Raw genomic sequence first — 10,760 nt, forward strand, 5'->3', positions numbered from 1 at the left:
AATGTGCACCCCAAGTTCCCTCCTCTGTACCCCGGATCACCTCCATTCTTGACCTCAGGCTGATCGTCGACTGCCCAAACCCAGACCTAGACTGAGTGTTTCCTAGAGGGAGTGAGGAAGCTCTGTGCCTCCAGCCTAATGGTTCAGAGACCTCTGTCCCAGGAAAGGACAGGAAACCGTTTCTTGTTTGCCCAAGGCAAGGGGGCAGAGATCAGGACCCTCTGTCCCCATGTCTAGTCCTTCAAATCAACATTTGATTTCACCATCCTTAAATTCGTGGTAAGAAGTAGTCCCTAGCCGGTGCAGAGCAGCTTTCTACAGACAACCCCCACAGGTCGGAGCCCCTGAACTAATTTTTCTTGCATTCTTCATTGAACGTAGCCACACCCACCCCATCTGCCTAGCCATCTTCCCCGAAACTCTGATCACCTCTTTCCTCCAGAGCTATCTAAATTTGAGTTGAACAATGCCATAGCTCTGACCATATGTTTTACTTTTTTTTTTTTACTGAAAAATTGCAAACAACCTATGCTGTCCAAAATGATTGTAAACAGATTATGGTACACCAACACACTATGTGACTATTGAAAGTCACCTTTGGGAAGCCTAAAGATTTTTTTAAAAGCTAAGAATAGATTAGGTGGAGGGAAAAAAGCAAGAAACAGAATATGTTTCAATGTTGGCAGTGATTTTTTTCCCCCAGGTGATGGAATTACAGGTAATTTTTTCTTACTGATGCTTTTCAACATTTCTCTTTTTCCCACAATGAGCATGTTTAACTTTTTCTTGTTGTAAAAGAAAGTCAATAACTTTAAAGAACTTTTAGAATACAGTAAAAATTGGGGGACTTCCCTGGCGGTCCAGTGGTTAGGGCTTGGCACTTTCATTGTCCTGTCCCCAGTTCAATCCCTGGTTGAGGAACTGAGATCCCACAAACTTCTCTGTGTAGCCAAAAAATAAATGAATAAAATAAAAATTTAAAAATCACCCATGATCCTATTTGCTTGATAAAACCACTGTTGTTCTTTGACTCCTTTTCCTATCCAGCTGTTTTTACCCAGAACCTGTAATGTTGTATCCTGTGTTTTTTTTTCACTCATCATATATTGATAGTTTTCAAAAGTGTACACTATTGCTACAATGTATAAAAATACAACTAATGAGAACCTACTTTGTAGCTCAGGTAACTTCTCAGTGCTCTCCGGTGACCTCAATGGAAAGGAAATCCAAAAATAAGGGGATATATGTATATGTATAGCTGATTCATTTTGCTGTACAGTAGAAACAAACAACATTTTAAGGCAACTATACTCCTATAAAAATTTCTTAAATAAATTAATTAAAAGCATAATTTTTATGGCTAAATGATAGCCCGTTAAATAGATACACCCTAATTTATTTAACCTGGGATTCCCAGGTGGCGCAGTGGGAAAGAATCTGCCTGCCAGTGTAAGAGACACAAGAGACACAGGTTCAATCCCTGGGTCAGGAAGATCCCCTGGAGTAGGAAATGGCAACCTGCTCCAGTATTCTTGCCTGGAAAATTCCATGGACATAGGAGGTTGGTGGGCTACAGTCCATAAGGTCGCAAAGAGTCAGACTCAACTGAGTGACTGAGCACACACCATTTATTTAACCTAGCCTTCATTCCTAGATCCTTAGGTTGTATTTACTTTTCACCATTATAAATTCATTCAACAAATATTTACTGAGCACCTATCTGCTACCAGAGAATCCCATGGACAGAGGAGCCTGGCGGGCTACAAAGAGTGTCGGCAAAGAGTCCGACACAACAGAAGTGACTTAGCACACAGCACTCATGCAGCACGTATGTGCTACTACTCCATGCCAGACATCATCCTAGACACTGAGCTACAGCTCCAGGATAAATAGTAGTGCTAAAAATTTTCATATAGTTTTTTCCATCTTTTAGATTCCTTCCTTAAGATGGAGTCTGAAAAAAAAAAAAAAAGATGGAGTCTGGATTGATGAGTGACTGAGTCAAAGAATTTGTGAAAAATGAATAGTTGCTTTACATGAATGAAATTCACTGGCAATCACTGAAGAAACAATAAAGATACTTGAAGCTTTGGAAGTTGATGGCATCAGATTGTATCACTTACTACATGTTTTGAAAATTTTAGCACCTGGCATGTCACTCTCTTCACCCTTCCTTCTGCCAAATTCTTGGTGATTTTTTTAAAGACTTTTTAAAAATGTGGATCATATTTAAAGTCTTTATTGAATTTGTTACAATACTGCTTCTGTTTTATGTTTTGGTTTTTTGGCCTGGAGGCATGTGGGATCTTAGCTCCCCAACCAGGGATCGAGCCTGCACCCCCTGCACTTGAAGACGAGGTCTTAACCACTGGACCACTAGGGAAGTCCCTCTTGGTGATTCTTGATTCAGTACCACATAGACCAATTTTCCAAGAAGTGTGATAGTCTGTTTGCAAAGATGGCCACTCCACTTCCTCCTGTTCCACATGACCTTTAGCAATGATTTTGCTGCTCCTCCCAGCAAAAGGTAGAAGCCTATTTCTCAGCCTCTTGAATCTGGACTGGTCTTAGGACTTGTTTTGACTAAGAGAATATGGTGGAAGTGACATTGTGTGAGTCCCCAGAGTCTGGGTCCCAAAAACCATTGCAGCGTCTGTTTGCTCCCTTAGAAAACTTCCAACATCTTGTAAAGAAGTTCAATCTGGCATGCTGGAAGACAAGAAGCCCCATGACGGAGACCTGAGATGCCCTGGTCAATATCCACAATATAGGAGGTCCTGTTAACTGCCTCAGTCAAGCTTCCAGATGATTCTAGCTCATGAATGAGCCCTGGCAAGACTAACAAGAACTGCTCAGCGGAGTCCAGCTGTATTACCAGATAAACAGTGGATGAGCAGTTAAACAGTGGGTGTTTCAAGCCACTCTGTTTTTGGATGTTGTTACTATAGCAATGCTGCCGTTCAGTCGCTCAGTCGTGTCCAGCTCTTTGTGACCCCGTGGACTGCAGCACGCCAGGCTTCCCTGTCTTTCACCATTTCCCAGAGCTTGCTCAAACTCATGTCCATTGAGTTGGTGATGCCATCCAACCATCTTGTCTTCTGTTGTCCCCTTCTCCTGCCGCCTTCAATTTTTCCCAGCATCAGGGTCTTTTCTAATGAGTTGACTCTTCACAACAGATGGCCAAACTGATAAAACCAGCTTCCCCCATTTCCTTGATTTCTTCCTCTCCACCAATGAGAAGGATGAACTGTTTCACACAGTCCATGATTTTAAGTATTACACTTTCCTACAACCAGATCCTCTCTTTTCAGCCCATAGTACCCGGACTCAAACAGGTACTTTTGATACTTAGGTTGTGTTTACTTTTTTGGCCATTATAAATGCATTCAACAGGGACTTCCCTGGTGGTCCAATGGTTAAAAATCCACCTGCCAATGCAGGGAACATGGGTTCAGTCCCTGGTCTAGGAAGATTCCACATGCCCGCAGGGGAACTAAGCCCATGTGCCACAACTACTGAAGCCTTTGTGCTCTAGAGCCTGTGCTCTGCAACAAGAGAAGCCACCGCCATAAGAAATTCGATCACCGCCATGAAGAGTATCCCCCACTCGCTGCAACTAGAGAAAGCCCACTCACAGCAACAAAAACCCAGTACAGCCCCAAATAAATAAACTAATATTTTAAAAACACATGCATTCAACAAATATTGAATTTGGATCTACAGGGATCACTCATAAGGGCTACATTACAGCTTTAGTGGGCTCTAGACACTTCGCCTGCATGGGCCTCTTCCTCCATGAAAGAATATTAGACATTATATTTTATGATTGCCTTGGTATCAAGATAAATTTAATCCAGGCTGGATTCATTATTATATATTCGTTTTTATTATATTCACTTTTTTCTTCTGATTTTACAGAAGAAAAATTAAATTAAAATATTTTGTGGGCCCCTAAAAGTATTGTAGACCTTTGTCACTGCGCCTCCTGTGGATAAGCTGGCCCTGTCTCTCATCCATTGATCTCACCTTCTTTTCAGCAGCTCCTACCCCCATCACATCCACGCTCCCCTCCTTACCCAGCATTGATTCCATGATCTGTCATGATAATCAGCGCCTTGTATATACCAGCTCCCTGGCCCCTCTCTCCCATCATATTCATCTGATAAAACCCCACCATGGTACATTCTACAGCCAACGCCCAAGCACCTGGATGTGGCTGGAAATAACACATATCCAGGCTGTCTGGTGTCACTTAACTTCATATCCTCAAGCACTCTGTGTTGAATACTCCTGCTTCTGCTTTTCCCCAGTGCTGGGCACTCTCAGCCTCCTCGACGGTTATTTTTACTTTCTCCTTTCTCCTCCAACCGCCAACCCCTCGGTTCCTCCTCCCCCTGATGGTGGTCTCGCTTCCAACTTCCCGAAGGAAATAGAAGCAGCCCGAAGAAAATGTCCACGTGCTTCCTCCGCCTACCTGCACCTGTTTCCATATACTTGCATCTGTTACCATTGATGCGATGCCAGTTCTCTTACACAGGTGAACCCCTCCCTCCACCTTGGCACTAGTTCCCATCCCTTCTTACCTGTGTCCCTCAGGGGCCCCAGCAGTTCTCCTCATCCCCTCTGCGTCATCAGTCTGCTCTCTGTGAGATCATTTTCATCATCCTGTCTCCCATCTTAAAATAAATGTTGTTGTTCAGTGACCAAGTCGTGTCCTACTCTCTTCGACCCCATGGACTGCAGCACGCCAGGCTTCCCTGTCCCTCACCATCTCCCGGAGTTTGGCCACGTTCACGTCCATTGAATCGGTGATGCCATCCAGCAGTCTCATCCTCTGTTGCCCTCTTCTCCTTCTGTTTTCTATCTCTCCCAGCATCAGGGTCTTTTTCAAAGAGTCAGCCACCTCCCTCCATTCCATATTCTCTTCCAGCTATGTTTCCTGGCTCTTCTTTACTGAGAATTCTTCAAAAACATTTGTCAACATCTGCAGTCTTCACCTCATCTCCCCCCATTTTCTCTTGGACCCACTCTTCCCCTACCACTCCACCACAATTCCCCTTGTCAAGGTCACCGATTCGCCATTGCCAAACCTAACGGTTGCTTCTCAGTCCTCATCTCGGTGGCTCAGTGAGCTGCATTGGACATGCTGGTTCCCCAGGCCTCTAGGGTCGATCTCAGGAGCTTTTCTACCTACCGCAATGGCTGCCCCTCCTCAGTCTCCTTTGCTTCATCTTTCTAATTTCTCCCACAGCCCCAGGGCTCCATCCTCAGACATCTTCTCTTTTTCAGCTGCACCCACTCCTTTCATGATCTCATCTAGCCTAATGACTTTAAATACTAGCTGTAAGCTAATAACTCCCAAGTTTATATTTCCAACTTAAGATGTATCCTTGAAATCCAGGCTCATGTATCCAACTGTCTACTCCATCGACATCTCCAGCTGGGATTCTCCAATAGGTGACTCAGAGTTAGCATGTCCAAAGACGGAGTCCTGATTTCAGCCCCAGATGTCTTATGTCAGTCTCACCTGTATCAGTGAATGGCCAAGTGTTTTAGGCTAAAATCCTTGGCATCATACTTAACTCTCCTCTTTCTGTCACATCCCATGTCCTGCAAATCCTGTTGACTCTGCCTTCAACCGAGAATTTGTTCGCTTTCCACAATCTGACCTCTAACACTTGGGTCAAGCACCACTATTTACCGCCTGGATGACTGCAACAGTTTCCTAATGGGTCTCCTATTATTGTGCAGCAGCCAGGGTGATCCTGATAAAGTGAAAGCCGGCTAAATGCCATGTGGTTTCTAAATTGAATCTTGAACTAGAAAAACAAATCATTAGTGGAAAAACTGGTGAAGTCTGGATAAAGTCTGGAGTTTAGTTTGCTCAAAGTATCAGTGCAGGGCTTCATAATTTTTAAAAAATAATTTTATTTATTTATTTTGGGCTGTCCTGGGTCTTCATTGCTGCACAGGCTTTTCTCTTGTTGCAGCCAGTGGGGGCTATTCTGTAGCTGTGGTGAGCAGGCTTCTCATTGTTGTGGCTTCTTTTGTTTCAGAGCACAGTCTGTAGAGGTTGCAGGCTTCAGTAGCTGGGGCATGTGGGCTCAGTAGTTGTAGCTCCCAGGCCTTAGAGCATCAGCTCAATAGCTGTGGTGCATAGGCTTAGTTGCCCTGCAGCTTGTGGGATCTTCCTGGACCAGGGATCAAACCCGTGTCTCCTACACTGGCAGGGGGATTCTTTACCACTGAGCCACCGGAGAAGCCCTGACTTCATAGTTTTGACAAATGTACCACAGTAATGTATAATGTTAATACTAGGATAAACTGGGTGAATGCTATATGGGAACTCACTTTACAATTATCCTGTAAATTGAAAATTACTCAAAATAAAAAGTTTGGGTTTTTTTGGTCATGTCCTAAAGCATGTGGGATCTTAGTTCCCCAACCAGATATTGAACCCACATCCCCTGCATTGGAAGTGTGGAGTCTTAACCACTGGACTTCCAGGGAAGTCCTTAAAAAGTTTATTTAAAAGATAGAGGTCAGATTGTCACATCTCTGCTCAAACCCTTCCAGTGGAGCTCATCTAACCTTGTCCCCTACATCCCCCAACCTTGCTCTGCTCCAGCTAAATTGGCCTCTGTGTTGATCTTTGAACACATCAAGCATGTTCTCTGCCTCAGGACCTTTGTACTAGCTGTTCCTTCTGCCTGGAAATGCTCTTAGTCAGATATTTTCATAGTTCACTGCCTCATTTCATTCAGTCCTTTGTTCAAATTTCATTTTAGTAAAGAGGCCCTCCCCAGTTACACTACAGAATAACCCCGTTTCTACCCCAGGCATATTTCCATTCCCCTACTTAATTTTTCCCCATAATTCTTATCCCCACCTGGCCTATATATCTATTAGCATATTTATATATTGGCTGGCTCCTTCCATTAGATTATAAACTCTGTGAGGGCAAGGACTTTGATTTTCTTTTTTCTTTTTTGGCTGCACCTTGTGACATGCGGAATCTTAGTTCGCCAACCAGGGATCGAACCTGTGCTCCCTTCAGTGGAAGCATAGAGTCCTAACCATTGGACCACCAGGGAAGTCCATCACAGTCCTGCTCTTACCCTTGTGAAAACTGACTGGTATGGGCTATGTGGTGCTAATCAACTCTTGACTTTGATATCTGCTTCACAATACAACTTAGTGGCTACTCTTTGGAAGACTTTGGGAATAGTTAGGCTAAAAACGTGATGACTTTGGGGTTCTCCTAAGCCTGCCTGATTAGTGAGTGGCCTATTTTAGAAGGGTTCCAGTAGACATCTGAGGTTCACTTTTGGCTTTGATCCCAGACCCTACCAGTAACTATTGCTTTAGAACACCCCAGTCTTCCAACCTTCTGGATTCCCCACTTTCCTGAGCATTTCTTTTCTGAGTACCAGCCAGTCAACCTCTCCTCCAGGGCCCCCAACCATGTGGATTCATCTTTCTTGGCCTTCCCACCTATCACTCTGGGGGCAGGTCCCCAAGTCCCCTTCCTCTCTCCCTAACCTTCTTTCAAACCAAAAGTTTTGTATATTACCAACACCAAATGAGGGTGCAGAGACAAGAGAATGGGGAACAAGAGGAGAGCCTCATTTATATGCACATTCATGGACCCACCCACAGATATTTCTGTTTCTCCCTGTCAGAGCCTAGCACGTGGTCAGGAGCTGGGAGAGGACCCTACACACTCAGTAAGCATGAGTCAAATGTGTGCATGCTGCTGCTCCTAAGTCGCTTCAGTCATGTCCAACTCTGTGCGACCCTATAGACGGCAGCCCACCAGGCTCCTCTGTCCATGGGATTCTCCAGGCAAGGATACTGGAGTGGGTTGCCATTTCCTTCTCCAATGCATGAAAGTGAAAAGTGAAAGTGAAGTTGCTAAGTCGTGTCCGACTCCTAGTGACCCCATGGACCGCAGCCTACAAGGCTCCTCCGTCCACGGGATTTTACAGGCAAGAATACTAGAGTGGGTTGCCATTGCCTTCTCCGAAATGTGTGCATGAATTAATACGAATGAAAACAGATACTGGGCCTTGACCTCAAGCAGCTGACAGTCTAGTAGGGCAGGCACACCCTCTCACCACCCACACACTCCATGTAAACAGGGGTCCAGGTGTACCTGTAGGGTTAAGACCTCATGGAGACCCAGGGGCATGCAGGCCTGACCCTTGTCCTCACCAGGTAGGGGACAATCATCTGCCTGCTTGTTCTGTCCTGCCACTGCTTCCCCAAGCCAGTTCTGGCCAGGCAACCGAGTGGGGGCTGCAGGTGGAAGCTGAGTTGCTGCAGGCAGGGAGTCAGGCGTGTTTGTATAGTTGTGTAGTCCCACCCTTCGCCGGGGCTTTCTGCCAGCCCAGGGCCCTGCACAAATGCCCTCCCCCTCTGGTTGTTTCCTGTCCTCCACCCCTACCTCTCCCTCAGAGCAGGAGTGGAGGCAGCTGCTCAAGGCCTGAAAACTAAACCAGCTATTGTGCCCCTCCTTTTGGCTTTGTTTGGCTGTGGGGGAGGGGGAGGGGAGGGCTTATTATGTGCCTCAGGGGCTGGAGTGCCAAGACTCAGGCCCCAGATGCCATGCTTGGGGTATCTGGGATACCTGCTCAGGGAAAGGGAGGAAGCTGGACTAGGGCTGATGCTGACTGTGGGCCTCGGGGTTAGTTGAGAAGTGGCAGAGGGGGATGCTTTGCCTGCTGATGAGCTAAGTGCAGTCACACGGCTCATGTCCACATGTCAAGAGAGGGGATGCCTCCGCTTGGAGCCATGAGAAGGTGCAGTTCCTGTGCACAAGTCCGGAAGGACAAGAGGCTCACCCTCATCCAGAACTATGAGTGTACAGCAGAGTGGTACCAAGCGTTCACACAGCACCCAGAGCCCATGGGGGGGGGGGGGCGGGCGATAGCCCAGGCAGGTCCTGCTCTAGCCCCGCCAGCAGCTGCTAAAGGAGCCATCCCCAGAGGTTTCCTTGAAGCCTCTGGGAACAGGGCCTCCTCTTTTCACATTTGATGCAGAAGCATTCCCTCGATCAGGCCGAGTTTCAGGTGCAGGCCTGGGATGGAGGGAAGCCCTTGTGATTTGGCAAAGAGACAGGGAGTGGCAGAACTACCCAGCTGATAACGGGTCAGAGTGAAGTATGGCCTAATTAATGGGCCCCAGTGTGGTCCAGAAAGGGAGATAAGCTGTTGCTTCTGCACCTTTTTGAGCTTCCCCAGGACTCAAAACCGAAGTCTGAGAAGGGAAGCACTTGTCCGAAGTCTGAAGGTGGGAGTCAGCCTTAGAGCTGACTGTGGTGGGACTCCACCAGAAGCCAGAACACAAAACTCAGTATCATATAAAGATGTATGGGTTGTGTATTTAAAAATAACTTTTTACTGGAAACGTTTTTATTGTGGTAAAATATATATAACATTTTCCATTTTAGCCAACTTAATTTTTTTTGTAGATTAGTGATTGATTGCTGGTAGAAGTGGGAATGGGGGAGATGAATACACAGAGCATAGACAATTTTTATTTTTTTATTAAAAAAAAAATATATATATATTTATTTGGCTGTGCCAGATCTTAGTTGCAACACACAGGACCTTTAGTCCTTTAGTTGTCTATGTGAGCTCTTAGTTATGGCATGTGGGATCTAGTTCCCTGACCAGGCATTGAACCTGGGCCCCTTGCATTGGCAGCACAGAGTCTTAGCCACTGGACCACCAGGGAAGTCCCTTTAGCTAATTTTAAGCGTACAGTTCAGTGGCATTAACACTGATTGCCAACATTCACCTTGTACAACCACCACTGTCCAGCTCCAGAATTTTTCATCTTCCCAAAATGAAACTCTATACCCATTAAACACTAATTCCCCACTCCCCATTCCCCAGCACCTGGCAACCACCGTTCTATTTTCTGTCTCTAAGAACCTGAATACTCTAGGCCTCTCATATAAGTGGAATCATGGAGTATTCATCCTTTTGTGACTGGTTTATTGTACATATTGCAGTGTCTTCAAGGTGCATCCGTGTTGTAGCATGTGTCAGAATTTCCTTTTTATGGCTGAAAAATATCCCATTGTATGTATATGCCACATTTTGTTAATCCATTTGTCCTTTACAATTGGGTTGCTTCCACCTTTTGGCTGTTGTAATAATCCTGACATGCATAGCATTATTCTATATATCGGTATAGAAATATTTTTTGAGTTCCTGCCTTCATTATCCTTAACAGTTAAGAAGCTTTAAGAATATTAAAGAATGCAAGATCCTATCCAGTTTCAAGGTCTTTAAAATTACATTTCTTAGACTTACATCAAATTCAACATCCAGAGATAGGAAAAAAGACATCTAAATGTAATAAAAGCTTATCCACCAGGGTGGCAGCTGTGGTATTCTATTAATAGATAGAAGAATTATGACATGTGTATAACTTAAATCTAGGGAAGCAGATTAAGTTATCACCTCTTGAGGTTTTGAAAGCATTGTCAGAAAAAAACATGTAAATGGAGTTTAGCATGTCTAATCAGGTCACAAACAAGAAGACAGCCTCCTAAACTATTAGTAGATGAAGTCAGTTGCAACTCAAATGACTGAATATGGTTTAAGGCCCTGCAAGCTAACGTAATAGGGACTTCCCATGATGGTGGTCCAGTGGCTAAGACCCCATGCTCCCAATGCAGGGGACCTGGGTTCGAACCTTGGTCAGGGGACCAGATCCCACATACCCCAACTAAGATTTTGCATGCCACA

This window comes from Cervus canadensis, chromosome 28, assembly GCF_019320065.1.
Source record: "Cervus canadensis isolate Bull #8, Minnesota chromosome 28, ASM1932006v1, whole genome shotgun sequence".
In the NCBI taxonomy this organism is placed as follows: domain Eukaryota; kingdom Metazoa; phylum Chordata; class Mammalia; order Artiodactyla; family Cervidae; genus Cervus; species Cervus canadensis.